The sequence below is a fragment of the Pseudorca crassidens genome, chromosome X (genome assembly GCF_039906515.1).
Source record: "Pseudorca crassidens isolate mPseCra1 chromosome X, mPseCra1.hap1, whole genome shotgun sequence".
NCBI classification, from domain to species: Eukaryota; Metazoa; Chordata; class Mammalia; order Artiodactyla; family Delphinidae; genus Pseudorca; species Pseudorca crassidens.
The window spans coordinates 89,505,528-89,532,303 of NC_090317.1; positions in this window are offsets into that span (position 1 = coordinate 89,505,528).

Here is a 26,776-nt window from a genome sequence, read left to right on the forward strand (position 1 = left end):
ACTCTGTATGACAGACTCTAGGTCCATCCACCTCACTACAAATAACTCAATTTCATTTCTTTTTATGGCTGAGTAATAGTCCATTGTATATCTGGGCCACATCTTCTTTATCCATTCATATGTTGATGGACACTCAGGTTGATTCCATGTCCTGGCTATTGTAAATAGAGCTGCAATGAACATATTGGTACATGACTCTTTTTGAATTATGGTTTGCTCAGGGTATATGCCCAGTAGTGGAATTGCTGGGTCGTATGGTATTTCTATTTGTACTTCTTTAAGACACTTCCATATTGTTCTCAATACTGGCTGTATCAATTTACATTCCCACCAACAGTGCAAGAGGGTTCCCTTTACTGCACACACTCTCCAGCATTTATTGTTTCTAGATTTTTTTATGATGGCCATTCTGACAGATGGGAGATGATATCACATTGCAGTTTTGATTTACATTTCTCTAATGATTAATGATGTTGAGCATTCTTTCATGTGTTTGTTGGCAATCTGTATATCTTCTTTGGAGAAGTGTCTGTTTAGCTCTTCTGCCCATTTTTGGATTGGATTGTTTGTTTTTATGTTATTGAGCTGCATAAACGGCTTGTAAATTTTGGAGAATAATCCTTTGTAAGTTGCTTCATTTGCAACTATTTTCTTCCATTCTGAGGGTTGTCTTTTGGTCTTGTTTATGGTTTCCTTTGCTGTGTGAAGGCTTTTAAGTTTCATTAGTCTGATTTGTTTATTTTTGTTTTTATTTCCATTTCTCTAGGAGGTGGGTCAAAAAGGATCTTGCTGTGATTTATGTCATACAGTGTTCTGTCTATGTTTTCCTCTAAGAGTTTGATAGTTTCTGGCCTTACACTTAGGTCTTTAATCCATTTTGAGTTTATTTTTGTGTATGGTGTTAGGGAGTGTTCTAATTTCATACTTTCACATGTACCTGTCCAGTTTTCCCAGCACCACTTATTGAAGAGGCTGTCTTTTCTCCATTGTATATTCTTGCCTCCTTTATCAAAAATAAGGTGACCATATGTGCATGGGTTTATCTCTCGGCTTTCTATCCTGTTCCTTTGATCCATATTTCTGTTTTTGCGCCAGTACCATACTTTCTTGATTACTGTAGCACTGTAACAGAGTCTGAAGTCAGGGAGCCTGGTTCCTCCAGCTCCGTTTTCCTTTCTCAAAATTGCTTTGGGTATTCGGGGTCTTTTGTGTTTCCATACAACTTGTGAATTTTTTTGTTCTAGTTCTGTGAAAAATGCCATTGGTATTTTGATAGGGATTGCATTGAATCTGTAGATTGCTTTGGGTAGTAGAGTCATTTTCACAATGTTGATTCTTCCAATCCAAGAACATGGTATATCTCTCCATCTATTTGTATCATCTTTAATTTTTTCATCAGTGTCTTATAATTTTCTGCATACAGGGCTTTTGTCTCCTTAGGTAGGTTTATTACTAGATATTTTATTCTTTTTGTTGCAATGGTAAATGGGAATGCTTTCTTAATTTCACTTTCAGATTTTTGATCATTAGTGTATAGGAATGTGAGAGATTTCTGTGCAGTAATTTTGTATCCTGCTATTTACCAAATTCATCGATTAGCTCTAGTAGTTTTCTGGTAGCATCTTTAGGATTCTCTATGTATAGTATCATGTCATCTGAAAACAGTGACAGCTTTACTTCTTCTTTTCTTATTTGGATTCCTTTTATTTCTTTTTCTTCTCTGATTGCTGTGGCTAAAACTTCCAAAATTATGTTGAATAATAACCGTGAGAGTGGGCAACCTTGTCTTGTTCCTGATCTTAGTGGAAATGGTTTCAGTATTTCACCATTGAGGATGATGTTGGCTGTGGGTTTGTTATATATGGCCTTTATTATGTTGAGGAAACTTCCCTCTATGCCTACTTTCTTCAGGGTTTTTGTCATAAATTGGTGTTGAATTTTGTCGAAAGCTTTCTCTGCATCTATTGAGATGATCATATGGTTTTTCTCCTTCAAACTGTTAATATGGTGCATCCCATTGATTGATTTGCGTGTATGGAAGAATCCTTACATTCGTGGGATAAACCCCACTTGGTCATGGTGTATGATCATTTGAATGTGCAGTTGGATTCTGTTTGCTAGTATTTTGTTGAGGATTTTTGCATCTATGTTCATCAGTGATATTGGCCTATAGTTTTCTTTCTTTGTGACATCTTTGTCTGGTTTTGGTATCAGGGTGATGGTGGCCTCGTAGAATGAGTTTTGGAGTGTTCCTCCCTCTGCTATATTTTGGAAGAGTTTGAGAAGGGTAAGTGTTAGCTCTTCTCTGAATGTTTGATAGAATTTGCCTGTGAAGCCATCTGTTCCTGGGCTTTTGTTTGTTGGAATATTTTTAATCACGGCGTCAATTTCAGTACTTGTGATTGGTCTGTTCATATTTTCTATTTCTTCCTGGTTCAGTTTCAGAAGGTTGTTCATTTCTAAGAATTTGTCCATTTCTTCCAGGTTGTCCATTGTATTGGCATAGAGTTGCTTGTAGTAATCTCTCATGATCCTTTGTATTTCTGCCATGTCAGTTGTTACTTCTCCTTTTTCACTTCTAGTTCTATTGTTTTGTGTCTTCTCCCTTCTTTTCTTGATGAGTCTGGGTAATGGTTTATCAGTTTTTTTTATCTTCTCAAAGAACCACCTTTTAACTTTATTGATCTTTGCTATATTTCCTTCATTTCTTTTTCATTTATTTCTGATCTGATCTTTATTATTTCTTTCCTTCTCCTAACTTTGGGGTTTTTTTGTTCTTCTTTCTCTAATTGCTTTATGTGTAAGGTTAGGTTGTTTATTTGAGATGTTTCTTGTTTCTTATCGTAGGATTGTATTGCTATAAACTTCCCTCTTAGAACTGCTTTCGCTGCATCTCATAGGTTTTGGGTCATCGTGTTTTCATTGTCTTTTTTCTGTAGGTACTTTTTGATTTTCTCTTTGATTTCTTCAGTGATCTCTTCGTTATTAAGTAGTGTATTGTTTAGCCTCCATGTGCTTGCATTTTTTACAGAATTTTTCCTGTAATTGATATCTTGTCTCATAGCATTGTGGTCCAAAAAGATACCTGATACAATTTCAGATTTCCTAAATTTACCAAGGCTTGATTTCTGACCCAAGATATGATCTATCCTGGAGAATGTTCCATGAGTACTTGAGAAGAATGTGTATTCTGTTGGTTTTGGATGGAATGTCCTATAAATATCAATTAAGTCCATCTTGTTTAATGTATCATTTAAAGCTTGTGTTTCCTTATTTATTTTCATTTTGGATGATCTGTCCATTGGTGAAAGTGGGGTGTTAAAGTCCCCTACTATGTTTGTGTTACTGTCGATTTCCCCTTTTATGCCTGTTAGTATTTGCTCTATGTATTGAAGTGCTACTATCTTGGCTGCATAAATATTTACAATTGTTATATCTTCTTCATTTACATATCCCTTGATCATTATGTAGTGTCCTTCTTTGTCTCTTGTAATAGTCTTTAATTTAAATTGTATTTTGTCTGATATTAGAATTCCTATGCCAGCTTTCTTTTGAATTCCATTTGCATAGAATATCTTTGTCCATTGCCTCACTTTCAGTCTGTATGTGTCCCTAGGTCTGAAGTGGGTGTCTTGTAGACAGCATATATACGAGTCTTGTTTTTGTATCCATTCAGACAGTCTATGTCTCTTAGTTGGAACATTTAATGCATTTACATTTAAGGTAATTATCGATATGTATGTTCCTATTACCATTTTCTTAATTGTTTTGGATTTGTTATAATAGGTCTTTTCTTTCTCTTGTGTTTCCTGCCTAGAGAAGTTCCTTTAGCATTTGTTGTAAAGCTGGTTTGGTGGTGCTGAATTCTCTTAGCTTTTGCTTGTCTGTAAAGGTTTTAATTTCTCCATCAAATCTGAATGAAATCCTTGCTGGGTAGAGTTATCTTGGTTGTAGGTTTTTCTCCTTCATCACTTTAAATATGTCCTGCCCCCCCCCCCCCCCCCCCCCCCGTCTTCTGGCTTGCAGAGTTTCTGCTGAAAGACCAGCTGTTAACCTTATGGGGATTCTCTTGTGTGTTTTTTGTTGTTTTTCCCTTGCTGCTTTTAATATTTTTTCTTTGTATTTAATTTTTCATAGTTTGATTAATACGTGTCTTGGTGTGTTTCTCCTTGGATTTATCCTGTATGGGACTCTCTGTGTTTCCTGGACTTGATTGACTATTTCCGTTCCCATATTAGGGAAGTTTTCAACTATAACCTCTTCAAATATTTTCTTAGTCCCTTTCTTTTTCTCTTCTTCCTCTGGGACCCATATAATTCGAACGTTGGTGCATTTAATGTTGTCCTAGAGGTCTCTGAGACTGTCCTCAGTTCTTTTCATTCTTTTTTCTGCTCTGCAGTAGTTATTTCCACTATTTTATCTTCCAGGTCACTTATCCATTCTTCTGCCTTAGTTATTCTGCTCTTGATCCCTTCTAGAGAATTTTTAATTTCATTTGCTCTGTTGTTCATCTTCGTTTGTTTGCTCTTTAGTTCTTCTAGTTCCTTGTTAAATGTTTCTTGTATTTTCTCTATGCTATTTCCTAGATTTTGGATCATCTTTACTATCATTATTCTGAATTCTTTTTCAGGTAGACTGCCTATTTCCTCTTCATTTGTTAGGTCTGATGGGTTTTTACCTTGCTCCTTCATCTGCTGTGTGTTTTTCTGTCTTCTCATTTTGCTTAACTTACTGTGTTTGGGGTCTCCTTTTTGCAGGCTGCCGGTTTGTAGTTCCCGTTGTTTTTGCTGTCTGTCCCCTGTGGCTATGGTTGGTTCAGTGGGTTCTGTAGGGTTCCTGGTGGAGGGGCCTACTGCCTGTGTTCTGGTGGGTTAGCCTGGATCTTGTCCTTCTGTTGGGCAGGCCCGCGTCTGGTGGTGTGTTTTGTGTTGTCTGTGGCCTTATTATGATTTTAGACAGCCTCTCTGCTAATGGGTGGGAGTGTGTTCCTGTCTTGCTAGTTGCTTGGCATAGGGTGTCCAGCACTTTAGCTTGCTCTTCGTTGAGTGAAGCTGGGTCTTGGCGTTGAGATGGAGATCTCTTTGTGATTTTCACCGTTTGATATTACGTGGAGTTGGGAGGTCTCTTGTGGACCAGTTTCCTGAAGTTGGCTCTCCCACCTCAGAGGCACTGCCCTGATGCCTGGTTGGAGAACCAGGAGTACTTCATCCCCCCGGAAAAAGGAAAAAAAAAATCTTTGCTCCCAATGTCCCCCTCCTTTATTAGAGATGATTCATTGTCTATTCAGGTATTCCACACATGCAGAGTACATCAAGTTGATGGTGGAGATTTAATCTGCTGCTCCTGAGGCTGCTTGGAGAAGTTTCCCTTTCTCTTTGTTGTTCACACTGCTCCAGGTGTTCAGCTTTGGATTTGGACCTGCCTCTGCGTGTAGGTCGCCGGAGGGCGTCTGTTCTTTGCTCAGACAGGACGGGGTTAAAGGAGCAGCTGATTCGGGGGCTCTTGCTCACTCAGGCCAGGGGTGGGAGGGGTATGGACGCAGGGCGAGCCTGCGGCGGCAGAGGCCAGCGTGACTCTGCACCAGGCTGAGGTGTGCCGTGTGCTCTCCCGGGGAAGTTGTCCCTGAATCACGTGACCCTGGCCGTGGTGGGCTGCACAGGCTCCCAGAAGGGGAGGTGTGGATAGTGACCTGTGCTTGCACACAGGCTTGTTGGTGGCGGCAGCAGCAGCTTTAGTGTCCCATGCCCGTCTCTGGTGTCCGCCCTGATAGCCGCAGCTTGCGCCAGTCTCTGGAGTTCCTTTAAGCGGCACTCTTAATCCCCCCTCCTCATGCACCAGGAAACAAAGAGGGAAGAAAAGGTCTCTTGCCTCTTCGGCAGATCCAGACTTTTTCCTGGACTCCCTCCCAGCTAGCTGTGGCGCACTAGTCCCTTCAGGCTGTGTTCATGCATCCAACCCTAGTCCTCGCCCTGGGATCTGACCGAAGCCCGAGCCTCAGCTCCCAGCCCCCATCCACCCCGATGGGTGAGCAGACAAGCCTCTCAGGCTGGTGAGTGCTGGCCGGCACCGCTCCTCTCTGCAGGAATCTTTCCGCTTTACCCTCCGCACCCCTGTTGCTGCACTCTCCTCTGTGGCTCTGAACCTCCCCCGCTCTGCCACCCGCAGTCCCTGCCTGTGAAGGGGCTTCGTGTGGAAGGCTAGTGTGTGGAAACCTTTCCTCCTTCACAGCTCCCTCCTAGTAGTTCAGGTCCCGTCCCTATTTTTTGTCTTTGTTTTTTCTTTTTTCTTTTGCCCTACCCAGGTACATGGGGAGTTTCTTGCCTTTTGGGAGGTCTGAGGTCTTCTGCCAGCGTTCAGTAGGTATTCTATAGGAGCTGTTCCACATCTAGATGTATTTCTGATGTATTTGTCAAGAGGAAGGTGATCTCCGTGTCTTACTCTTCCACCTTCTTGAAGCTCCTTGATCTTTCTTTTTTTTAATGTAGGCATTATAACTATCAACTTCCCTTTCAGGACTTCTCTTGCTTCATCCTATATGTTTTGGTATGTTGTGTTTCCATTTTCATTTATTTCAAGATATTTTTGATTTCCCTTTTGATCATCTTTGACCCATTGATTGGTCAGGCATGTGTTGTTTAATTTCCACATATTTGTGAATTTTCCAGTTTTCCTTATTCATTGATTTCTAGTTTCATATCATGTGGTCAGAAAAGATACTTGATACTTTTTCAGTCTTTTAAAATTTGCTAAGACTTGTTTTGTGACCACATATGATCTATCCTGGAGAACGTTGCATGTGCACTTGAGAAGGATGTGTGTTATGCTCATTGTGAATGGAATGTTTGGTATATGTCTGTTAGGTTCATTTGGTCTAAAGTATAGTTCAAGTCTAATGTTTTCAGATTGATTGTCTATCTGGGTGATCTATCCATGGTCAAAACTGGTTTATTGAAGTCCCTATTGTTATCATACTGTTGTCTATTACTCCCTTCAGATCTGTTAGTGTTTGCTTAATATGTTTAGGTGCTCTGATGTTGGGTTCCTATATATTTACAATTGTTATCTTCTTGATGAATTGAGCACTTTTTCTCATTACAATTTTTGACTTAAAATCTGTTTTCTCTAAAGAATGAAATTTTTCCATTTGCACCAACATGATGGACTTGGGGGGGTATTATGCTAAGTCAGATAAGTAAGACAGAGAAGAAAAATACTGTATGATATCACTTATATGTGGAATCTAAAAAATACAACAAACTAGTGAATAAAACTAAAAAGAAGCAGACTCACAGATATAGGGAATAAACAGTGATTACCAGTGTGGGGAGAGAAGGAGAGAGGGGCAATATAGGGGTAGAGGCAAAAAAAAAGGTTATTATGGGATTATAATGAAATCATGTGTGTGAAACATAAAAATTGTAAAGCACTTTAGAATTTTAAAAATCTTTCATTCAATAAAAAAAAATAAAGTTAGTTTTGTCTGATATTAGTACCCCTGCTCTCTTTTGGTTTCCACATCCGTGGAATATCTTTTTCACCCCTTCACTTTGAGCCTATGTGTGTCCTTGAAGCTGAAGTGAGTCTCTTATAGGCAACATATAGCTGGGTCTTGTTTTTATTTAATCATCAAGTAACTTTATGCCTTTTGATTGGAGAATTTAATCTATTTACACTCAAAGTAATTTTTGATAGGTAAGGACTTACTATTAAAAGCTTATTAATTGTTCTCTGGCTGTTTTGAAGTTCCTTTGCTCCTTTTTACTTCTCTTACTGTCTTCCTTTTCAATTGATGATTTTTCCACAGTAATGTACTTTGATTCTCTTTTCTTTATTTTGTGTTCATGTATTATAGGATTTTTTGTGTGTGGTTACCCTGAGGCTTACTGGAAACATTTTATTGATATAACAGTCTACTTAAGCTAATAACAACTCAATATTGGTTGCATACAAAAACTCTACCCTTTTGCTCCCTCCATTTTATGTTTTTGATGTCACAATTTACATGTATTTATATTGTGTAGCCATTAACAAATTATTGTAGCTATATTTTAAACATCTTTATTGGAGTATAATTGCTTTACAATGGTGTGTTCGTTTCTGCTTTATAACAAAGTGAGTCAGCTATACATATACATATATCCCCATCCCCCTATCTCCTCCCTATTTTTAATACTTTTGTCCTTTAACTTTTATACTAGAGTTATGTGGTCAACATACCACCCTATTACAGTATTAGAGATTTCTAAATCAGACTATATACTTAACATTACCAGTTTGTTACACATTTTCTTATGTTTTCATATTACTCATTAGCATCCTTTCATTTCAGCTTGAAGAACTCCTTTTAGCATTTCCTGTAAGGCAAATTTGGTGGTGATGAACTCCCTCATCTTTTGTTTTTTCGAGAAAGTCTTTATCTCATCTTCATTTCTGAAGGACAACGTTGCTAGGTAAAGTCATCTTGGTTGGCAGCTTTTTCTTTCAGCACTTTAAATATATCATCTCATTCTCTCCTGGTCTTCAAGGTTCTGCTGGGTTCCCTTGTATAAGAGATTTTTTTCTCTTTCTGCTTTAAAAATCTCTTCTGTATTAGCTTTTAGACAGTTTTATTATAATGTTTCTTAGAAAAGATTTTTTTGGATTGATATTATCAGGTGGCCTCCTAGCTTCATGAATTTGGATATCCAAATCTCTCCCCAGGTTTGGGAAGTTCTCAGCTATTATTTATTTAAACTTTCTCCTTCTCTTCTCTTTCTGGGATTCCAATGACACCATAGATTGTTTATTGTAATGATGTCCCATAAGTCCTATAGACTTTTTCATTCTTTTTTTCTTTTTGTTCCTCTGACTCAATAATTTCAAATGATCTGTCTTTGAGCTCATTGATCTGTTTGGTCCCATCTGATGATGAAGCTCTCTATTGAGTTCATTTCAGTCACTGTATCCTCAGCTCCACAATTTTTGTTTGGTTCTTCTTTATGTTTTCTATCTCTTTGTTGGACTTAATTTTGTTTTTGTATTTTTTCCTGACTTTGTTAAATTGTTTATCTGTGTTCTCTTATAGCTCTCTCAGCATCTTTAGAAAAATTACTTTGAATTCTTTTTCAGACAATTCACATAACTCCATTTCTTTAAGGTCAGTTACTAGAAGTTTACTATGTTCCTTTGGTGGTGTCATATTTTCCTGATTCTTTGTGATCCCTGTAGTCTTGCATAGGTTCCTGCACATTTGAAGATTCAGTCACCCTTTCCAGACTTTATGGACTGACTTTGGTAAGGAAAGGCCTTCACTTGCAATTGAAGCATGATGGAGCATGATGTGACCCTGGATTTGGTGGTGAAGGGCACAAGTTCAGGGGCATGTGGTGGCTCCAGGTCTGAGTGGAGTCATGATGTCTTGTCAGCTCAGGCTGCTGGGATCCACAGCATCAATAAATGTGTGGTGAGCACTGTGGGGGCTTGCAGTGGCTACAGGGGTTGTTGGGGTCCTCAGCTGTACCTCCAGGCCTAGCAGCTAGAGACCAGGGCAGGCAGTGGTGGTAGCTGGAGCTGGTGGCATGCACATGCTTGGCTATGGGGGCCAGCTGCAGGTGCCTGTATAGTGGGAGGGGCTTCTTGCAGACATACACACAGTGGTGGGGGCCAGGGCCAACAGTAAGGGACTGGGCCAACTGTTGGTTCACACTGGCAGCTGTGGAGGACCTGGGTATTGGCATGCATTCCTGTTGCTGTAGGGTCTTCCCATGAGTGCACATACAGCAGTTGAGGCCAGGGAAGGAAATCAGCTAGAGTTATGCAGGTGCAAACCTGGAGGGGCTAGTAGCGGGTGAGACCAGTTGTTCAGGCTAAAGACAGGAGACAGGACAAGAGCCAGGTCCACAGCAGTTTCAGGGGCCTTGTTTGTTGGCATGCACTATAGTGGCTGCAGTGTCTCCACATGGGTTTGTGCCCAACAGTGGATGTGGGTGATGAGGGTCAGGCCAGGGGTATGCAGATGCATAGCTAGGGGATGGGGGAGGCTAGATGCAGGTGAGCCCATTGGTGGCTCACCTGGATATAAGGCCAGTGACTGGATATAAGGCCAAATCTAGACCCATAAGCAGCTGTGAGGACCTTGACTGCAGGATCTTGCCATGGGCACAGACGTAGCAGTGATGAGAGGCAGGGTGTCGGCGTGCTAGTGCACTGCTCGAGGGACTATCCCCAAGCACTCATATAGCAGTTAGGGTCAGCCACAGGCATCTAGACTAGTGTCTTGCATTCACATGGCTACAGAGGCCTGGGCTGGCTGCTGGTACAGATCTCAGCCTCCAGCAGGAGCGGGTAGAGGGAGCTGGGAGGGTCTTGGGTAGCTGGCATCTGTGAATGCGAATACCTGTGGAGCAAAAAATGGTGAAATCTGCAGGAGGTCCACACAGGCTGTGCTGGCCATTGGTTTCTTTAGTGGCAAAGGCTGCTGGGTCCTCTATAGAGCAGGCCACTGGGAACCATGGACTCTCCTGCTGCATAGCTAATACTGGTAGCCCTGCTCTCTTTCTTGTTCCTTGCCACCTCTATATGTCTCAGCTTTGCCAGTCTCGGTGAGAAAAAACTGAAATGGGTCCTCCATGTGGTGCCTTGAAAGGGTGGGGAAGCTTGTCACTCACTGCATTCTCCCTTTCCTAGCAATGGAACTCTTTCTAGCTGGAGAGTTACTTCTTGGCACTGAGTAATGTCAGCTTGGGGGATGGGATGATGCAGGCAAAATGAAGCTGTTGTTCCTTCTCTTTTTGTGTGGTTATTCTTAGGTTTTTTGTTCCACTGTGTTGCTGAAGTCTCTTCAGTGGACTCTTGTGGTCTCCCAGAGCTGTTTCTGTTTGTGGCTAGCTATGTAATTGTTGATCTTTGTGGGAAGACAGAGGCTTGGTATTCTACTTCACCATCTTGATGACATCACTCCTAAGCTTTGGCTTTGATATTTGCAGACTGAATAGCCAATATATTCTTCAACTTTTAATTAATTAGTTTATGTTGTGGCAACAAACAATTCCAAAATTTCGATGGCTTACAACAAACATTCCCAGTGATTCTTACATGAGGGCTAATGGTTAATTACAGCTTTGCTGTTTGGCTGGGCCTCATGAATCTTTTCATTCAGTGACCCAAGCTAAAGGTACTGCCACTCCCTTTGGCCCACTCTTCTCTTGTTGGAAAGCTAAAGCTTGAGGGAGACAGAGCCAAACCATGAAAGGGTATTTAAACCTTCTTTTCTGATGTGAGGTATACCATATCCACTATATTAGTTAGCTATTGCTAAATGACAAATTACAAAAAAGTTAGTGGCTTACAACAACACATTTATTGTCTCACATTTCCTGTGGGTCAGGAGTCTGGACATTGCTTAACTGGATCCACTGCTTAAAGGTTCACCAGCTACTTGCTGGCTGTAAGCTGAAGGCTACCCTCATCTCCTAAAGGTTGCCCTCAGCTCCTAGAGGCCGCCAACAGTTCTAGATGCTGTTTGCAGTTCCTAGAGGCCTCTCCACAGTTCCTTGCAATGTGACAACAGGGCTGATGACTTCATGAAGCTAGAAAGAAGAGTCTCTAAAGTAAATCTGCTAGCAAGACTAGATCTTATATCATGTAATATAATCATGGAAGTGACATTTCATCACCTTTGCCATATTCCATCAGTTAGAGGCATATTACAAGTCCCACCCAAACTCAAGGGGTAGGGATTGCAAAAGGGCACGAACACCAGGTAAGGATCACGGAGACAATTCTAGAGTCTGTACACCACATTTACTTACATTCTATTGACTGAAGTAAGTCACATGGCTGGCCAATTCCCTAAACGATGGGGCAGTAAGGTATACTCGGCCTACAGGGTGGGGAAGGAATAAATAATGTTGAGTATGTAATACAATCTACCAAAAACTTAATTTCTGGCATTCTTAAGCTTGTGTGTAATCAATAATCATGTGATAACCTGTCATATTCATTACCATAATAATGATAGCAATATAAACAAGGGAAGTCAGTAAGACTTATTGTTAACATCTTAATATTCACTTTTTAAAAACATATTTATTGGAGTATAATTGCTTTACATTGTTGTGTTAGTTGCTGCTGTAAAACCAAGTGAATCAGCTATACGTATACATATATCCCCATATCCCCTCCCTCTTCTGTTGCACTCCCACGCTCCCCATCCCACCCCTCTAGGTGGTCACAAAGCATAAGCTGATCTCCCTGTGCTAGGTGGCTGCTTCCCACCAACTATCTATTTATCATTTGGTAGTGTATAAATGTCGATGCAACTCTCTCACTTCAGCTCAGCTTAACCGTCCCCCTCCCCGTGTCCTCAATTCCATTCTCTACGTCTGTGTCTTTATTCCTGTCCTGCCCCTAGGTTCTTCAGAACCATTTTTTCTTTTTATATTCCATATATATGTGTTAGCATACGGTATTTGTTATTCTCTTTCTGACTTACTTCACTCTGTATGACAGACAGACTCTAGGCCTATCCAACTCACTACAAATAACTCAGTTTCATTTCTTTTTATGGCTGAGTAATATTCCATTGTATATATGTGCCACATCTTCTTTATCCATTCATCTGTCAATGGACACTTAGGTTGCTTCCATGTCCTGGCTATTGTAAATAGTGCTGCAATGAACATTGTGGTACATGACTCTTTTTGAATTATGGTTTTCCCAGGGTATATGCCCAGTAGTGGGATTGCTGGGTCATATAGTAGTTCTATTTTTAGATTTTTAAGGAACCTCCATACTGTGTTCCATAGTGGCTGTATCAATACACATTCCCACCAAGAGTGGAAGAGGGTTCCCTTTTCCCCACACCCTCTGGAGCATTTATTGTTTGTAGATTTTTTGATGATGGTTATTCTGACTGGTGTGAGGTGATACCTCATTGTAGTTTTCATTTCCATTTCTCTAATGATTAGTGATGTTAAGCATCCTTTCATGTGTTTGTTGGCAATCAGTATGTCTTCTTTGGAAAAATGTCTGTTTAGGCCTTCTGCCCATTTTTGGATTGGGTTGTTTGTTTTTTGCTATTGAGCTTCATGAGCTGTTTGTAAATTTTGGAGATTAATCCTTTGTCAGTTGCTTCATCTGTAAATATTTTCTCCTATTCTGAGGGCTGTCTTTTCATCTTGTTTACAGTTTCCTTTGCTGTGCAAAAGCTTCTAAGTTTCATTAGGTCCCATTTTTAAATTTTTGTTTTTATTTCCATTTCTCTAGGAGGTGGGTCAAAAAGTATCTTGTTGTGATTTACTTCTTAGAGTGTTCTGCATATGTTTTCCTCTAAAAGTTTTATAGTATCTGGCCTTACATTTAGGCCTTTAATCCATTTTGAGTTTATTTTTGTGTATGGTGTTAGGAAGTGTTCTAATTTCATTCTTTTACATGTAGCTGTCCAATTTGCCCAGCACCACTTATTGAAGAGGCTGTCCTTTCTCCATTGTATATTTTTGCCTTCTTTATCAAAGATGGGTGACCATATGTGCATGGGTTTACCTCTGGGCTTTCTATCCTATTCCATTGATCTATATTTCTCTTTGTGTGCCAGTACCATACTGTCTTGATTACTGTAGTTTGTAGTACAATCTGAAGTCAGGGAGCCTGATTCCTCCAGTTCAGTTTTTGTAAAGCAATTATACTCCAATAAAGATGTTTAAAAAATAAAATAAATTCTTTTTCTAGTTCTGTGAAAAATGTCATTGGTAGTTTGATAGGGATTGAATTGAATCTGTAGATTGCTTTGGGTAGTATAGTCATTTTCACAATTAACATTCACTTTTTTTTTTTTTTTGCAGTACGCGGGCCTCTCACTGTTGTGGCCTCTCCCATTGTGGAGCACAGGCTCCGGACACGCAGGCTCAGTGGCCATGGCTCACGGGCCCAGCCGCTCCGCGGCATGTGGGATCTTCCCGGACCGGGGCACGAACCCGTGTCCCCTGCATCGGCAGGCGGACTCTCAACCTCTGCGCCACCAGGGAAGCCCTAACATTCACTCTTAAACATAGATAAGCATTTTTAGATGGAATTTGAAGAGAAAGTATTGTCATATATTCTATATGTTTTACTTCTATCAATCAGTTGAAGAATAAATATATATCTAATATGGCAAAAGTAAAATATAACAAAAACTAATGCTGGTTGTAACAACTGTTAGTTTTACCTCTATAAAACTTAAGAACTTTCAAATAGTTAAATAGAGAAGTATATTGGTGGTTAATAAAAATTTTTAAATAGTGTACTCACTAGATAACCTTAGGAAGAATAATATATCAATTTCAAACTATAAAGTCTGTAAAATTTTTAAGTAACAGAGATCCAAATATATTATAATTCTAAACTGTAGACTTGTTTGAGGTATTAGTATTCATAATACTAAACAAAATAGCCTTTAAGTATATACTTAATGTTTAGTGATTAATTTCATTATTCTTTCAAGAAAAAATACCTTATTTGGAAATTGTTCACATCTTATGAGGATGGCTTAAAACCAGTATGTCAACTTTTCCATCTCAAATTTTTCAAGGAAGGAAAGTCTCAAAAATGCAGGTTAAAGAATTCTTTCCAAAGGAAATGACAAACTAAAACCCGAAGGATTTAGCCAGGCAAAAGTATAGTGAAGAAACTGGAGGGAAATTCTAAGTAGAGGGGGTGGCATATAAAAGAATGAGAAGGCTGAGTACATGTTAAGGGGCTGAAGTGCTGTGAGGAAGGTATATTAGTTTACTATCCTACCACAACTTAATGACCTAAAACAACATACATTTATTATCTCACAGTTTCTATGTGTCAAGAATCCAGGCAAAGTTAAGCTGGGTTCTCTGTAAGGCTGAAGTTAAAATCTTAGCTAAGGCTGGGCTCTAATCTAGAGGTTTAACTAGAGAAGGGGCCACTTCCAAGCTTAGTCCAGTTGTTGGCAGAATTCTTTTCCTTGTGGCTTTAGGAATCACGGCAGGTTGCTTCTTCCAAGCCAGCAATGGGGGGGTGGGGTGGGGGGAGAGAGAGAGAGAGAGAGAGAGAGAGAGAGAGAAAGTGAGAGAGAGACTCTATAAAAGTCAGCTAGTGGTATGGCCAAGATGGCAGAGTAGGAAGATCCTGAACTCACCTCCTTCTAAGGACACACCAAAATTACAACTATTTACAGAGCAACTATCATTAATAACTGAAGACTAGCAGAAAATATTTTCTACAGCTAAACATATAAAGAGGGAATCACAATGAGAATGGTACGAGGGAAAGAGACACAGTATAATCAAGACCCACACCCCCAGGTAGGCAACCCACAAATGGGAGGATAATGGCAATTGCAAAAGTTCTCCTTAAGGAGTGAGGAGTCTGAGCCCCATATTAGTCTCCCCGGCCTCAGGGGTCTTGCACTGGGAAGACAAGACCCCAAAACTTCTGGCTTTGAAGGCCAGTGGGGCTTGCATATAGGAGAGCTGGAGAGCTATAGGAAACAGACTTTATTAAAAGGCACATGAAAATTTTCATGTGCTCTAAGTTCCAGCACAGAGGAAGTCATTTGAAAGTAACCAAGGTCAGAAGCATTTGTTGATCTTGGAGAGCCTCCTAGAGAGGCAGGTGGCAACTGGGACTCCCTCTGAAATCATAGATGCTGGCAGTACCAACTTTTGGGAATTCATTCTACCATGAGGACACTGGTGCTGGCAAGCATCATTTTGGAGTCCTCTCTCTAACCTAAGAGCACCAGGGACTTATTCACCCACCAGCAAGTTGGCACAAACCCTGGGAAACACAGGCCCCACAGCCAGTCACACTGTGTCCCCAGCCCTGCCCACCAGCAATCCAGTACCAGCACCAGAACCCTCTGGGCCACAGAGCAAGCCATGCCGGGACCCAACCCTGCCCATTCGTGGGTTGGCAGCCCCATTTAAGGCAGGGCCTGGCAGCCAACCAGGTCAGGGTTCAGTCCTGCCTACCAGTGCACATACAGTAGTCAGGCCCACCACAACAGAGCTTCCCACCCAACCCACATAGGGGGAAACCCCTAGAGCACATAGCTCTGGTGACCAGAGGGGAATGCACAGCTAGGCCCCATAGGATGTCTCCTACATAAGGCCATTTCTCCAAGATCAGGAAATGTAACTAACCTACCTAATACATAGAAATAAACAGAGAATTAGGCAAAATGAGGAGACAAAGGAATATGTTCCAAACTAAGGAGTAAAACCAAACCTCAAAAAAAAAAAAAACACTAAACAAAATGAAATAAGCAATCTACCCAATAAAGAGTACAAGGTTATGATCATAAAGAGGCTACGTGAACTTGGGAAAAGAATGGGTGAACACAATAAGTTTAACAAAAAGTTGGAAAATATGAAGTAAAAACAAACAGAGCTGAAGAATACAACTGAAGTTAAAAATACACTAGAAGTAATCAGCAGTAGATAGGTGGTACAGATGAACCTATCAGTGAGCTGGAAGAAAGAGTAGTGGAAATCACCCAAGCTGAACAGAAAAACCAATTTTAAAAAATAAGGACAGTTTAAGAGACCTCTGGGATAACACCAAGCATGCTAACATTTGCATTATAGGGGTCCCAGAATGAGAAAAGAGAGAGAAAGAGACAGAGAACTTACTTATTTGAAAAAATAAGAGCTAAAAAGTTCCCTATCCTGGAAAAGGAAACAGGCATCCAGGTCCAGGATGCACAGAGAGTCCCAAACAAGATGAAGCCAAAGAGGTCCACACCAAGACACTTTATTTTAAAACTGGCAATAAAAAAATCCCACTACTGGACATATACCCTGAGAAAACCATAATTCAAAAAGAGTCATGTACCACAATGTTCATTGCAGCTCTATTTACAATAGCCAGGACATGGAAGCAACCTAAGTGTCCATCAACAGATGAATGGATAAAGAAGATGTGGCACATATATACAATGGAATACTACTCAGACATAAAAAGAAATGAAACTGAGTTATTTGTAGTGAGGTGGATGGACCTAGAGTTTGTCACACAGAATGAAGTAAGTCAGAAAGAGAAAAACAAATACCGTATGCTAACACATATATACGGAATCTAAAAAAAGAAAATGGTTTTGAAGAACCTAGGGGCAGGACAGGAATAAAGATTCAGATGTAAAGAATGGACTTGAGGACACGGCGAGGGGGAATGGTAAGTTGGGATGAAGTGAGAGAGTGGAAATGACATATATACACTACCAAATGTAAAATCGATAGCTAGTGGGAAGCAGCCACATAGCACAGGGAGATCAGCTTGGTGCTTTGTGACCACCTAGAGGGGTTGGATAGGGAGGGTGGGAGGGAGTGAGACACAAGAGAGAGGGGATATGGGGATATATGTATACATATAGCTGATTCACTTTTTTATACAGCAGAAACTAGCACAACATTGTAAAGCAATTATACTCCAATAAAGATGTCTAAAAAAGTGTCAAAAATTAAAAGTAAAGAGAGAATCTTAATAGCAGCAAGAGAAAGGCAATGAGTTATATTCAAGAGAACTCCTGTAAGACTATCAGCTGACTTTCAGCAGAAAATTTGCAGCCCAGAAGGGAGTGGCATGATATATTTAAAGTGATGAAAGGAAAAAACCTACAACAGAGAATACTCTACCTGGCAAGGCTATCACTCAGATTTGAAGGAAAGATCAACAGTTTTACAGACAAGCTAAAGCTAAAAAAGTTGAGACCCATTGAATCAGCTTTACAAGAAATGTTAAAGGGACTTCTCTAAGCAGAAAAGAAAAGACCCCCACAACTAGAAATATGAAAATTATGAAAGGAAAAATCTCACTGGTAAAGGCAAACATACAGTAAAGGTAGTAAATTATCTACTTATAAAGCTAGTAAGAGAGTTAAGAGACAAAAATAGTAAAATCAGTCATATCTACCATAAGTAGTTAAAGTGATAAAAGAAAATTACATGATGTCAAAACATTAAACGTGTTACGGGGGATTAAAATGCAGGGTTATAGGATGCATTTGAACTTAAAATGTCATCAACCTAAAATAATCATATATATATATATATATATATGATTGTATATATGCTGTTATACATGAACCTCATGGTAACCACAAGCCAAAACTCTGTAAGAGATACAAAAAATAGAGAAAGGAATTCAAACATAAAACTAATAGTCATCAAATCACAAGGGAAGAGAAGAAAAGAACAAAAAAATACTATAAAAACAAGAAACAATTAAGAAAATGACAATAAGTACATTCCTATCAGGATTTACTTTAAGTGTGAATGGACTCAATGCTCCAATCAAAAGTGGCCAGATGGGTACAAAACAAGACCCATATATATGCTACCTACAAGACACTCACTTCACATCTAAAGACACACACACTGAAAGTGAAGGGATGGAAAAAAGGTGTTTCATGAAAATGGAAACAAAAGGGAAGGTGGGGTATCAATCTTTATATCAGATAAAATAGACTTTACAACAAAGACTGTCACAAGAGACAGAGAAGGTAATTACAGAGAGACCAATCCAACAAGAAGATATAAAATTTGTAAATATATATGCACCCAAAATAGGAACACCTAAATAGATCAAATATTAACAGATATAATGGGAGAAATTGACAGTAACACAATAATAGTAGGGGACTTTAACACCTCACTTACATCAATAGACAGATCATCCACACAGGAAATCCATATGGAAACATGGGCCTTAAATAATACATAGAACAGATGGACTTAATAGATATATGTAGGACATTCCATCCAAAAGCAGCAGAATACACATTCTTTTCAAGTGCACATGAAACATTCTCCAGGACAGATCATATGCTAGGCCACAAAACAAGTCTCAGTAAATTTAAAAAGATCAAAATCAAATCAAGCATCTTTTCTGACTACTATGGTATGAGACTAGAAATTAACTACAAGAAAAAAACTGCAAAAACACAAACACATGGAGACTAAACAGTATGCTGCTAAACAACCACTGTGTCACTAAAGAAATCAAATAGGAAATCAAAAATTATCTGGAGAAAAATGAAAATGGAAACACAATGATCCAAAAATCTATGGGATGCAACAAAAGCAGTTCTAAGAGGGAAGCTTATAGTACCTCTTAGAAACAAGAGAAATCTCAAATAAACAATCTAACCTTACACACAAAGGAACTAGAAAAAGAAGTACAAAACCCCCAAAGTTAGAAGAAGGAAAGAAATGACAAATATCAGAGCAAAACTAAATAAAAAAAAACTAAAAAAAATAGAAAAGATCAACGAAACTAAGAGCTGGTTCTTCTGAAAGAAAGAAATTGATAAATCTTTAGTCAGACGCATCAAGAAAAAAAGAGAAAGGGTCTAAATAAATAAAATCAGAAAGGGAAGAGAAGTTACAACTGACACCACAGAAATACAAAGGATCACAAGAGGTTCCTACTAAAAATTATACATCAATAAAATGGACAACCTAGAAGAAATGGAAAAATTCATCAAAATGTATAATTTCCTAAGGCTGAATTGGTAAGATATGGAGAATATGAACAGATAGATTATCAGTAATTAATTGAATCAGCAATTTTAAAAACCTCCCAACAAACAAAAGGCCAAGACCAGATGGCTTCACAGGTGATTTCTACCAAACATTTAAAAAAGAGTTAACACCTATCCTTTTCAAATTATTCCAAAAAATTAAAGAGGAAGGAACTCTTTCAAACTCATTCTATGAGGACAGCATTACCCTGATACCAAAACCAGATAAAGACACCACACAAAAGAAAATTACCAGCCAATATCATTGATGAACATAGATGTAAAATTTTTCAACAAAATATTAGCAATCTGAATTCAACAATACATTAAAAAGATCATACACCATGATTAAGTGAAATTTACCCAGGGATGTAAGGATTGCTCAATATCCACAAATCAATCAATGTGATATACCACATCAACAAAATTAAGCACAAAAATAATATGATAATCTCAATAGATGCAGAAAAAACTACTGACATAATTCAACATCCATTTATATAAAAACTATCCACAAAGCGGGTATAGAGGGAACATACCTCAACACAATAAACCTACAGCCAACATCTGACAGTGGTGAAAAGCTGAAAGCATTTCTTCTAAGACCAGGACATTTCAAGGATTCCCACTCTCACCACTTTTTTCAACATAGTATAGGAAGTCCTAGTGAAAGAAAGAAAGAAAGAAAGGATGGAAGGAAGGAAGGAAGGAAGGAAGAAAGGAAGGAAGAAAAAAAGAAAAATAAATAAAAGGAATACCAAATTGGAAAGGAAAAAGTAATACTGTCATTGTTTGCAGATGACAACAATGCTATATGTAGGAAACCCCAAACACTCCCCAAAAAACTATTAGACTAATAAATTAATTTAGTAAAGTTGCAGGACACAAAATTAACACGCAGAAATCTGTTGTGTTTCTCTAGAATAACAACAAACTATCAGAAAGAAAAATGAAGAAAACAATACCATTTATAATTGCATCAAAAAGAAGAAAATACCCAGGAATAAATCTAACCAATGAGGCAAAAGACCTGTACTCAGAAAAATATAAGACAGTGATGAAAGAAATTGAAGATGACATAAATGAAAAGATATACTGTGCTCATAGGTTGGAAGAATCAATATTGCTAAAATGACCATACTCCCCAAGGCAATCTACAGATTCAGTGCAATCCCTAGCAAAATAACAATGACATTTTTCACAAAACTAGAAAAAATAATTCTAAAATTTGTATAGAAAAACAGAAGACCCCAAACAGCCAAAACAATCTTGAGAAAGAAGAATGGAGCTGGAGGAATAATGCTCCTTGACTTCAGACTTTACTATAAATCTACAGTAATCAAAATAGTACGGTACTGGCATAAAAACAGACATATAGATCAATGGGACAGAGAGCCCAGAAATTAACCCACATGTATATGGTCAATTAATCCACAACAAATGAGGCAGGAATATACAATGGGGAAAAGACAGGTTCTTCAATAAATGGTGTTTGGAAAACTGGACAGCTCCATGCAAAAGAAACAAACTGAACTTTTTCTCACACCATATATAAAAGTAAACTAAATGAATTCAAGACTTAAATGTAGGGCCTGAAACCATAAAACTCCTAGAAGAAAACTAGGCAGTATGCCCTTTGACATCAGACTTAGCAATATATTTCTGGATTTCTCTCCTCAGGCAAGGGACAAGAACAAAAATGAACAAATGGGCACTGGAGATGAGCTGGTGCCCATGCCCAGGCCACTCAGATCTCCCAGCTAGACACTGGAAATAGATTTTGATGGTATAGGACCTCTTTCACTTGACCCTAGATGGCAGAGGACTAAGATGTGGAGATCACCTTCCTCCCCATAAATATATAAAAAATGCAACTACAGGTGGAACAACTCCTACAGAATACCTACTGAATGCTGGCAGAAGACATCAGACTTCCCAAAAGCCATGTGGCTGACAGGATCTTGGTGCTCCGGCTGGGTGTCAGGCCTGAGCCTCTGATGTGGGGAGAGCTGAGTTCAGGAAATTGGTCCACCAGAGACCTCCTGGCCACATGAAATATCAAATGGTGAAAACTCTCCCAGAGATCTCCATCTCAACACTAAAACCAGCTACACTCAACAACCAGCAAGCTAGAGTGCTGGACACCCCATGCCAAACAACTCACAAGAGAGGAACACAAACACATCCATTAGCAGAAAGGCTGCCTAAATTCATAATAAGTTCACAGATACCCCAAAACACACCACTGGACACGGTCTTGCCCACAAGAAAGACAAGAACCAGCCTCATTCTCCAAAACACAGGCACCAGTCCCCTCCACAAGGAAGCCTACACAACCCACTGAAAAAGACTTACCCACTGGGGGCAGAAACCAAAAACAATGGGAACTACAAACCTGCAGCCTGTGAAAAGGAGACCCCAAACACAGTAAGTTAAGCAAAATGAGAAGACAGAGAAATATGCAGCACATGAAGGAGCAAGAAAAAAACCCACCAGACCTAACAAATGAAGAGGAAATAGGCAGTCTACCTGAAAAAGATTTCAGAGTAATGACAGTAAATATGATCCACAGTCTTGGAAACAGAATGCAGAAAATATAAGAAACGTTTAACAAGGAGCTAGAAGAACTAAAGAGCAAACAAACAATGATGAACAACAAAATAAATGAAATTACAATTCTCTAGAAGGAAGCAATAGCAGAATAACTGAGGCAGAAAAATGGAGAAGTGACCTGGAAGATAAAATAGAAGAAATAACTACTGCAGAGCAGAATAAAGAAAAAAGAAAGAAAAGAATTGAGGACAGTCTCAGAGACCTCTGGGACAACATTAAATGCACCAACATTTGAATTATAGGGGTCCCAGAAGAAGAACAGAAAAGAAAGGGACTGAGAAAATATTTGAAGACATTACAGTTGAAAACTTCCCTAATATGGAAAAGGAAATAGTCAATCAAGTCCAGGAAATGCAGAGTTCCACACAGGATAAATCCAAGGAAAAATATGCCAAGACACATGCTAATCAAACTATCAAACATTAAATACAAAGAAAAAATATTAAAATGAGCAAGGGAAAAGCAACAAATAACATACAAGGGAATCCCCATAAGGTTAACAACTGATCTTTCAGCAGAAACTCTGCAAGCCAGAAGAGAGTGGCAACACATATTTACAGTGATGAAAGGGAAAAACCTACAACCAACATTACTCTACCCAGCAAGGATCTCATTCAGATTCGATGGAGAAATTAAAACCCTTACAGACAAGAAAAAACTAAGACAATTTAGCATCACCAAACCAGCTTTACAACAAATGCTAAAGGAGCTTCTTTAGGCAGGAAACACAAGAGAAGGAAAAGACCTACAAAAATAGACCCAAAACAATTAAGAAAATGGTAATAGGAACATACATATCGATAATTACCTTAAATGTAAATGGATTAAATGCTCCAACCAAAAGACATAGGCTGGCTGAATGGATACAAAAACAAGACCCATGTATATCCTGTCTACAAGAGACCCACTTCAGACATAGGGACACATACAGACTGAAGGTGAGGGGGTGGAAAAAGACATTCCATCCAAATGGAAATCAAAAGAAAGCCGGAGTAGCAATACTCATATCAGATAAAATACACTTTAAAATAAAGAATGTTACAAGACATAAGTAAGGACACTACATAATCATCAAGGGATCAATCCAAGAAGAAGATATAGCAATTATAAATATATATGCACCCAACATAGGAGCACCTCAATACATAAGGCAAATGCTAACAGCTATAAAAGGCAAAATCAACAGTAACAAAATAATAGTAGGGGACGTTAACACCCCACTTTCACCAATGGACAGATCATCCAAACTGAAAATAAATAAGGCAACACAAGCTTTAAATGACACATTAGGAGACGGGGAAGGTGGGGGAAGAATAAGACGTGGAGATCACCTTCCTCCCCACAGATACATCAGAAATACGTCTACACGTGGAACAACTCCTACAGAACACTTACTGAATGCTGGCAGAAGACCTCAGACCTCCCAAAAGGCAAGAAACTCTCCACATACCTGGGTAGGGCAAAAGAAAAAAGAATAAACAGAGACAAAGGAATAGGGATGGGACCTGCACCAGTGGGAGGGAGCTGTGAAGGAGGAAAGGTTTCCACACACTAGGAAGCCCCTTCACGGGCAGAGACTGTGGGTGGCGGAGGGGGGATGCTTCGGAGCAGCGGAGGAGAGCGTACCAACAGGGGTGTGGAGGGCAAACTGGAGAGATTCCCTCACAGAGGATTGGTGCCAGCACTCACCAGCCAGAGAGGCTTGTTTGCTCACCCGCCGGGGTGGGTGGGGCTGGGAGCTGAGGCTCGGGTTCTGTCGGGAGTTCAGGGAGAGGTCTGGTGGCATGAAAACAGCCTGTAGGGGTGAGTGCACCATGGCTAGCTGGGAGGGAGTCCAGGGAAAAGTCTGGACGAGCCGAAGAGGCAAGAGACTTTTTCTTCCCTCTGTTTCCTGGTGCGCGAGGAGAGAGGATTAAGAGTGCTGCTTAAAGGAGCTCCAGAGACGGGCGTGAGCTGCAGCTAATAGTGCAGACCCCAGAGACGGGCATGAGAGGTTAAGGCTGCTGCTGCCACCACCAAGAAGCCTGTGTGCAAGCACAAGTCATGCTCCACACCTCCCTTCCAGGGAGCCTGTGCAGCACGCCACTGCCAGGGTCCCGGATCCAGGGACAACTTCCCCAGGAGAATGAACGGCGCACCTCAGGATGGTGCAACGTCCTGCCAGCCTCTGCCGCAGCAGGCTCGCCCTGCACCCCATGCCCCTCCCTCCAACTGGCCTGAGTGAGCCACAGCCCCAGAATCAGCTGCTGCTTTAAACCCGTCCTGTCTGAGTGAAGAACAGACACCCTCCGGTGACCTACACGCAGAGGCGGGGCCAAATCCAAAGCTGAGTCATGGGAGCTGTGCCAACAAAGAAGAAAAAGGGAAATTTCTCCCAGCAGCCTCAGAAGCAGCGGATTAAAGCTCCACAACCAACTTGATGTACCCTGCATCTGTGGAATACCTTAATAGACAATGAATCATCCAAATTGAGGAGGTGGACTTTGAGAGCAAGATTTATTATTTTTCCCCTTTTCCTCGTTTTGTGAGTGTGTATTTGCATGCTTCTGTGTGAGCTTTTTTCTGTATAGCTTTGCTTTCACCATTTGTCCTAGGGTATTGTCCATCCATTTTTTGTTTTGTTTAGTTTTTTTACTTTTAAAAAAACCTTATTTCTAATTAATTATTTTTTATTTTAATAACTTTATTTTATTTTATATTATTTATTTTATTTTATCCTCTTTCTTTCTTTCTTTCTTTCTACTTTTTCTCCCTTTTATTCAGAGCTGTGTGGATGAAAGGCTCTTGGTGCTGCAGCCAGGAGTCAGTGCTGTGCCTCTGAGGTGGAAGAGCCAACTTCAGGACACTGGTCCACAAGAGACCTCCCAGTTCCACGTAATATCAAATGGCAAAAATCTCCCAGAGATCTCCATCTCAACACCAACACCCAGCTTCACTCAACAACCAGCAAGCTACAGTGCTGGACACCCTATACCACACAACTAGCAAGACAGGAACACAACCCCACCCATTAGCAGAGAGGCTGCCTAAAATCATAAAAATGCCACAGACACCCAAAAACACAACACCAGACGTGGTCCTGCCCACCAGAAAGACAAGATCCAGCCTCATCCACCACAACACAGGCACTAGTCCCCTTCACCAGGAAGCCTACACAACCCACTGAACCAACATTAGCCAATGGGCACAGACACCAAAAACAATGGTAACTACGAACGTGCAATCTGCAAAAAGGAGACCCCAAACACAGTAAGATAAGCAAAATGAGAAGACAGAAAAACACAGCAGATGAAGGAGCAAGATAAAAACCCACCAGACCTAACAAATGAAGAGGAAATAGGCAGTCTACCTGAAAAAGAATTCAGAATAATGATAGTAAGGATGATCCAAAATCTTGGAAACAGAATAGAGAAAATACAAGAAACATTTAACAAGTACCTAGAAGAACTAAAGAGGAAACAAGCAATGATGAACAATAAAATACATGAAATTAAAAAAACTCTAGATGGGATCAAAAGCAGAATAACTAAGGGAGAAGAACGGATAAGTGACCTGGAAGATAAAATAGTGGAAATAACTACTGCAGAGCAGAATAAAGAAAAAAGAATGACAAGAACTGAGGACAGTCTCAGAGACCTCTTGGACAACATTAAATGCACCAACATTCGAATTATAGGGGTCCCAGAAGAAGAAGAGAAAAAGAAAGGGACTAAGAAAATATTTGAAGAGAATATAGTTGAAAATTTCCCTAATATGTGAAAGGAAATAGTTAAACAAGTCCAGGAAGCACAGAGAGTCCCATACAGGATAAATGCAGGGAGAAACAGGGCAAGACACATATTAATCAAACTAGGAAAAATTAAATACAAAGAAAACATATTAAAAGCAGCAAGGGAAAAACAAAAAAATAACACACAGGGGAATCCCCATAAGGCTAACAGCTGGTCTTTCAGCAGAAACTATGCAAGCCAGAAGGACTGGCAGGACATATTTAAAGTGATGAAGGAGAAAAACCTGCAACCAAGATTACTCTACCCAGCAAGGATCTCATTCAGATTTGATGGAGAAATTAAAACCTTTATAGACAAGCAAAAGCTGAGAGAGCACAGCACCACCAAACCAGCTTTACAACAAATGCTAAAGGAACTTCTCTAGGCAAGAAACACAAGAGAAGGAAAAGACCTACAATAACAAACACAAAACAATTAAAAAAATGGGAATAGGAACATACATATCGATAATTACCTTAAATGTAAATGGACTAAATGCTCCCACCAAAAGACACAGATTGGCTGAATGGATACAAAAACAAGACCCATATATATCCTGTCTACAAGAGACCCACTTCAGACATAGGGACACATACAGACTGAAAGTGAGGGGATGGAAAAAGATATTCCATGCAAATGGAAACCAAAAGAAAGCTGGAGTAGCAATTCCCATATCAGATAAAATAGACTTTAACATAAAGACTATTAGAAGAGACAAAGAAGGACACTACATAATGATCAAGGGATCGATCCAAGAATAAGATATAACAATTGTAAATATTTATGCACCCAACATAGGAGCACCTCAATACATAAGGCAAATATTAACAGCCATAAAAGGAGAAATTGACAGTAACACATTCATAGTAGGAGACTATGACAC